We start from the raw sequence: 7,956 nt of genomic DNA on the forward strand, positions 1-7,956 counted from the left end.
AAAGTCTATATTTTTCTTCTTCAATTAGGTGCCTAAAGTTCACTCAATTTGCTAACATAGACTTTTCTCATCAAAAACTCAAAATAACAACTAAGTCCTCAACACATTTACATAAAACCATATAATAAAAATATAAAATAATAATTCATCATTAAATAAATCATAATAGAGGTAAAATGTCATATCCAATAATCATAATAAATATCATTTTTCTTCATAAGTTTAGCACATTGAGTTCCCACATCGAGCTAGTTGCACTGCACATTAAAACTGAAAACTCGATTAGCAAAGCTATAAGTTTAATAAAATCATATGATAGCTATAATAATAAAATATAATGCCAACAAATAACTTTGAGATAAATGGTAAATGTGGTGCATGATTTTAATTTACTAAATTATTATTATTGGCTTAAGGCTTAATTAAATCTCAGGTATTACACCATTCCCAACAATCTCCCACTTGTCCTAAAGCAGGTAGAATATGTCTCCAATCCTGAAACTTTTTAGGTGTCTATGACTGATCTATGCCCGGAACAACTTCCAGATCAGTTAAGAATTTTCTAGAGTCATGTTGGTTTCTTTTGCTGCTTCACAAGCTGCTACACATTAACTCTTAATGATAGAATGAGCAATCACACTTTGCCAACAACCTTTCTTGTCATGACTCCTTCACCTAGTGTGAACACAGACTTGGATGTTGACTCTCAAAATCGACGTCTGACTCATAGTCAAAGTCTATATATCCAGTGAAAGACAACTCTTTCACTGACTAAACTATCTTATAGTTTCTTTATTTTCCTTATATACTTAAAGATACACTACACGGCTACCCAATGATCGAATCTTGAGTTCAACTGACAACGACTGACTATTCCCACTGAATATCATATATTCGGGCTTGTAAAAAATAAGAACGTCTTCTTTTCTCTTGTTTGAAACATCTTGGTTTTGACCAAATCCATAAGACTTAATAGCCTCATCAAACCTGATATTTCATGATCTAGAAGTTTGCTTCAATCCATAAATGGATCTCTACAGTTTGCAGACTTTCTACTCTAGGCCTTTCTCTATGTAACCCTCTGGCTGATCGATATAGATGGTTTCCTCAAGATAGCCATTCAAAAAAGCTGTCTTGACATCCATCTGCCATGTCTCATATTCAAAATATGTTGTTATGGCTAAGAGTATTCAGATGGACTTAAGCATGGCCACCGGTGAGAAAGTTTCCTCATCGTCAACTCCCTCTTTTTGGGTGTAACCCTTAACCACTAGCCTTCCTTTATAAGTCATTAACTGTCATCAGCAGCACAGCCTGCATCTGAAATGACGTATTCGTAGCAGCATCACAAACAACAACCCCTTCATCCCACAACTTCTTTAGCTCATCTATGAAGGGCCTTAAGAACACATCAATATCTTTTCCAGGAGCATTGCCATCAGGAATCAATAACGTCAACATCTTATATGGGCCCTTCATACATAGCCACGGGGGTAAATTATATGCAGTCACAATAATAGGCCATATGTTGTATGATAGACTAATATTCCCGAATGGGTTGAAACCATCAGTAGCTAACCCTAATCGAACATTTCTCAGTTCACGTGGATGTTTTTCATCAAAATCTTTCAACTCTGTACCATCAACTGGATGACACATTAAGTCTTCATCTCTCGAACGCCCCCGCAAGTGCCACGTCATTTCCTTAGCAGTGTGACAAGAAGCATATAGACGCTTCAATCGATCCTTCAAAAGGAAATATCGGAGTACTTTCCATGGAACTTTTTTTCCCTTTTTGGTCTTCCAACGACTTGTACTACATACTGGACAAGACTGCAAAGCAGTATTCTACTTTTAAAACAATGCACAGTCATACTTACATACATGAATTGCCTCATAGCTCAGACCCCGTTTACTCAATAACTTTTTCACCTTGTAATGCGATGGAGGTAACTTGTTCCCTTCAGGAAGTGCATCTCACAGTAGCTTCAACATTTCATCCATGCATTCATTAGGCCACTTGCACAACACTTTTAGATGCATTAGTTTCACTAAAAAATCCAACGATAAATACTTAGTGCAACCCGGATACAATCCGACTTGTAGCTCGGATAAGAGATCTCTAAATTCATCGTAATGCATATCTTCTATAACAGTTTTTGTCTCACCCATTGTCTCATGATCATCACTAATCTCAGCCACATCATTTAACACTGCAAACATGTCGTTAACAGATTCACTAACAACTGCAGCAGTAGGACGTACTTCACCATGGTGAATCCATGTGGTGTAACTTGTATAAAAACCCCATCGATGTATGTGCGCTTTCACTGTTTCAGGTGGATGCATCTCATGATTTCTACACTTCATACACGGACAACTAATACCTCCAAGTGAATTTGCATAATTCTTTCCAACCTCAATAATAGCACATAAACCATCCCAGTACTCATCAGACAACTGGTTCCTTAAATGTATCCAACTCTTGTCCATGGGCATCTCCACTATAAAGAATTTATAAAGTTTTATCAAATTTTATGAAAATTAACACAAATTATTTTATAATAAGTACTTAACATTAGTTTATTTTATTATTTTATTATTAATATAATCTTAATTAAAAATTTTATCTAATTTTTTAATTATCACATAATCATCATTAAACAAATTTTATACAAATTTTAATCTAATTATCACATATTTCAATTTCAATCCTAATTTAAAATTCACAATTCTAAATTCAAAACCACAAACTATAGCTAAAATCTAAAAATTATAAGCCATAACAAAAATACCAAAATCAATTAACAAAATACCAAAATCAATTAATAAAATACCAAAATATTAACTCACAAAATCCAAACCCACAAATAACGGGGATTGGAGAACGGAAAGGCAGCAAGAAAAGAGGACGCCGGCGGCCAAAAAATGGCGAGTTTGGCCGGAAAAGTGGGACGCGAGAGGGAGATGAAAACTCCGCATTTTTTGACTTTTTATCTCCGTAAATGAAATATTTGAGGAGAGAACGATAATACTAAGCTATTTTCAGTGTTTTTGGACAGTTTTTGGAGGTTTTGGATGGAGAGAATGAGAGAAAACTGAGAGCCTCACCGGGAAAAATGGTGGAAGGAGTTCTGCGATCGTGGTTATACAGGTCATTTTTTGCGACGACATTATGTCATCACAAAAAATATTAAATAGTCGTCACAATTCATGTTAAAACGACGGCGTTCTTCTTCACCTCATTAATATTTTAGAGAATATTCTTAAGGAATATACCATGGTTCCTTTTTTGCGATGACAATTTCATAGTGTCGTCACAAATAATTTTGAGGAAACCGCCAAAGTTTCCGTCCTTTTTTTTGGGAAAAATTAAATCCCCCGTATATGCGACAACACATGTCGTCGTAAAAAACATTCATCCTTCATAGAATTTTCTGGAACCCTTTTTTCTGACGACACGTGCCGTCGCAAAAAAGTCATTTTGAAAAGAATTTTCTGGAACTATTTTTTGCGACAACTTTTTGGCCACGTCATCACAAAAAATAAAGAAATATCTAGAACCTATTCGCGGGAAACCGCCAAATTTCCCGCCCCTTTTTGGCCACGCCACCGCCAGTTGTAACCATTACTATTTGCGACGACATGTCCTCGCAAAATATGTACAAACTGGCACCAAATTTGTTGGTGCTAGATTGGTTTTGGCGCCAATGGGTATTAGCGATGACATGTCATCGCGAATATTCCATTCCACTTTAGCGACGACATGTCGTCGCAATTATATAAATTTTGTGTAACGACATGTTGTCGTAAATAGTTAATGCGACGACAAGTCATTCAAAAATTTTGTTTTCTTTTAAGCGACGACATGTCGTCCTTAATACTGTAATTTTAGCAACGATAAATGTCGTCGTTAATAACCCTTTTTGTTGTAGTGATTTTGTCACACAACTTATTTAATGGTTAATCCTTACTTCTGTTAATAACTAATATGTGTCAACTACTGTTGATAACCGAAATGTGTCAATACAACTAAGATCGTTAATTACTACATCATGAGAAGGCAAAGTTTTATATATAAAAGCAAGCTAGAGAAGAAGTTGTACTAGACACACCAATATGGCCCGAAAATATTATGAAAATTTTTTTGGAATTGCTTGAGCAATTTCCTAGTGCCTTCGGCTTTTTTAAAGAAGACAAATAAGTCAATATTTATCAACTACTCTTGCCAGTTCATTTCCACATTGGCATTTTCAACAATCTTCATGAGTTGAACACGAATGGTCCAATCATGTGACCGTGTACACGCTTTTGAAGATGAAAAATGAAATATCAGAGAATAAAGACTTTTTTAAATCTTATATAGAAAATTAAATTTATGGTAAGTCTTGAAAAATATGATATTGATATAGAATACATTTCATTGAAACTTCGCAATACACTTACGTTTGCTTCTGTATTACGAAATTTCTGTAGCTTTGACTGGAGATGACGAAATTGCAGCTACACTAATTGAGATGAAATTGCTAAGTAAACGCATTAATATTAATTAATTACTCCTGCCATTAATAAATTTACATTCACACGTTTTTTAAGAAATTAAACGATGGTTGAAATCATCATTAAGACCTGCTAGAATAATATATATAACGAACAAGTAACCTTCCCCTCCACATATATGAGGTGTGATTTTAATGGTTACTGTCTTAAAAAATATTATTTAAATATTTGTCTATTAATAATTATTATTATTTTAATTGTGTGATATTAATTAGACGGTTGACTAAAAAATTAGTCTTTCTTTTATAAAGACTAAAAAACTGTACAACACTTGATGAGATTGACAGCGGAACGTTGAAAATTAATCCATATATAACTTACGTACATGCATAGTATAAAATCTCCCTCAAAATTTCGTGGACGGTTAAAGGAGAAAACAGTTATTGGCACTAGGGCGCCCCAAGTTTATGACTTCTGCGTATATTAATATTTTTTATTTGAGAAATTGTGGTGGTTCAAACTTTTTTTTATTCAAGAAAATAGCGAGTCGTTTGAATGGGAATTTATTTAATTCCAAATCTATTTCCTTAATTATGTTCTCTCTCTCATGTGTTTTTCATCAATGCTGATGTGGAGAGGCCAACATACAACAATTTTTTAATTTATATAGATGACTTAAAACACTAAGGCCTCGTTCAGTTCGTTGATTCGAATTTTTAATTTGAACTGATATGTGATTTTATGTGAGAGCGTTTCACTATAGTAGAAAAAATTAGATATAACTTTTTATTAGAACTTTTAACTATAGTAAAACTGGAATTGAAAACTCGAATAGGTGAAATGAACAAGACCTAAAGCAAATAACCTATTCAAATCTTTATAGAAGTAAATAGTACTATATATAGTTAATAATAATATATAGTATTTTTATTTTTGAAAGAATATTGTAAAAGTCACTACAACAGAGTAGGCTTTTGATAACAGTTAGTTATGGAGTGTCTTAGCTCAATTTCTCTTAACTTGTTAAGGTCTTGTAACATAAAGAAATGAGAGAATAATAACTAAACTATGCCTTATAATTAAATTAGGTTTAGTACCAAAGTGTAGGATATATACCTGGACATCAACCCAAAGTTGCTCAAGGTGACTGTATGGCATCTTTAGGTCAACAAGATTCTTTGGCTTAAAGTTTGATGGTAAATATTTTTGAGGATATTCATGCCATTCGAGACACCTAAGTGAACGAGGAAGATACCGGAGATCTTGAAGGTACAATTTGCCTTTCTTGACAAATTACGCATCTTTGTGAAAACTGTAGGTTCCAAGTGTATCTCTTCATCAATTTTGGACAAGTCTAGGAATATTCCTTCAACTTTTGCCCTGTCATTTTTTTATCCACATATAGAGTATATGACAAGTTACTTCAGTACTGTTACGTGTACACACACAATGAATGTACTTATATATCATGAAAAAATTAAAAGCAATCTATGTTAGTATTGTATACATGAAGACATCTCAATAAACAATGGATTGGTGTAATCGCTTAATCTACAAGTTATTAACGCAATTCTAAAGAGAATTATTGAAAAACACTGGCATTTACTTCATTGTTCTCTAGGACTTGACAAGCCTCTTCAGTAATCCATAGCCTACTGCGCTTCCCAAGTTCTTGCAATAGATCATGCATTTTGAAGCTCATTAGAATAAAGATCAATAGTTATGAATTCCTTCCAATGAGAACATCCACAAAATATCAATGAGAACATCCACACAACCATTAAGTATCTCTTCCACAAAATGTCTACGCATCCCTTTGAAGAAACATGCAATATCTAGAAAGATATCTTTCTCTTCTTTCTCCAGCCCATCATAGCTTATTTTCAACACACTGTGAATATCATTATGAGGAACAATTTTTAGTTTCTCCAACGCCATTTCCCAACTTTTTTGGCTCTGAATAAGGAGGGAACGAAAGTGTTTACCCAAAACTATAATTGCCAATGGAAGGCCTCCAGCATACTTTACCACATTTTTCGATAGCTCCATATAATCCATATCAAGAGCGTTTCCTCTAAAAACTATCGAATTAAATACTTAAAGAGACTCGTTGAAATGTAATTACTCAACCTCATACATTCCGTCCACTGCAATATCCCTAAGCACCGTAGCATCTCTAGTCATGGTTAACATTGTCGAGAACAATGAGAACCTTCGTACGCTCGAGCCTCTCTTTGACAAAAGTTGGTCCTAAAAATTTAAGTTCCCACATTTAGATTTACCCATGCCGCCCATTCCCCAAATGCCTTCGATGCGTACTTTTGGAGAAGAAACACATAATACTGATTTAATTTCTGCAATCTTTCTCTCAATCCCAATGAGACCCTTAGGAATAAAATTTGATGACGATCCACGATTCAATTTCCTCAAAACATCTTCTACAATTGCTTTAACTAATTTTGACGCAGGCCTAAAATATATAGGTGTAAACGGTGTTTAGTAAGAATGAACCACGAAACAAATCAAATTAATTAGGAATTTGTGTACACGTATAATTTTTTACAACTATGATGCTGGCACCAACTAATTCCAGCACAGTTCAGATTAAGCTTTTAACACTTTGATAACATTTTGGATTTTCCTTGCAAGTTTATTTTATTTTATTTTTTAAAAATTCTGAAGATCGCTATATATATATATATATATATCTTTAAAAAAATAATAAAAATCGTGATCAAGACAAATTTAAAATTTGAGGGGCCACAGATCTTAAAAAGAGGATTAAGTGATGTTAGTGAATTTTTAACTAAACTAACGTAATTAAGGATGGGACATATATACATATTGCGTTAACTTAGAGAATATGTAAATAATTTATAGTCACTCTATTGAACATAAACTCATTGCGGAATTCTAAGTTGATGCAGAAGAATGGATAAAACATGATTTCACTGGCCTAATCCGGACGGAAGTCGGGACATAAAATCCCAAATCTACTCAAAGAAATACCGCAAGAAAAAAATCTCCAAATTAGAGAGAACACTCAATTTTGTATTCAATTATCAAATATTCAAGTGTTCTTAATACAATAGTTAATGTGGCTATTTATAGTCCACTTACGAAATAATCATTAGATGATTCCTTAGAAGTATATTTTGTCCCTGTAATGTTGCCGGCTATATGTTTGATAAAACGGCTCAATGATGAAGGAAAATTTTTTTATTTTTATTTTATAATTTAATGGTGTTGAATAGAGTTGTTTGTGTTTGTGTGAGGAATAATTGTGATTCTTTTGGTGCTTTGGAGAGTTGGAATCATGGTGATGATTGTCCTTGCTTGTGGAGAGGGCAAAATTCAAATGCTGTAAGAAGTTTTTTCTTCTTTATGTTTGTTAAGATGTTTTCTGAGAATAGTAGATTGTGGTTTTAATGTTGTGCTTTACTGTTATTGCAGGAA

This window comes from Morus notabilis, unplaced genomic scaffold (genome assembly GCF_000414095.1).
Source record: "Morus notabilis unplaced genomic scaffold, ASM41409v2 Scaffold1420, whole genome shotgun sequence".
Taxonomy (NCBI): Eukaryota; Viridiplantae; Streptophyta; class Magnoliopsida; order Rosales; family Moraceae; genus Morus; species Morus notabilis.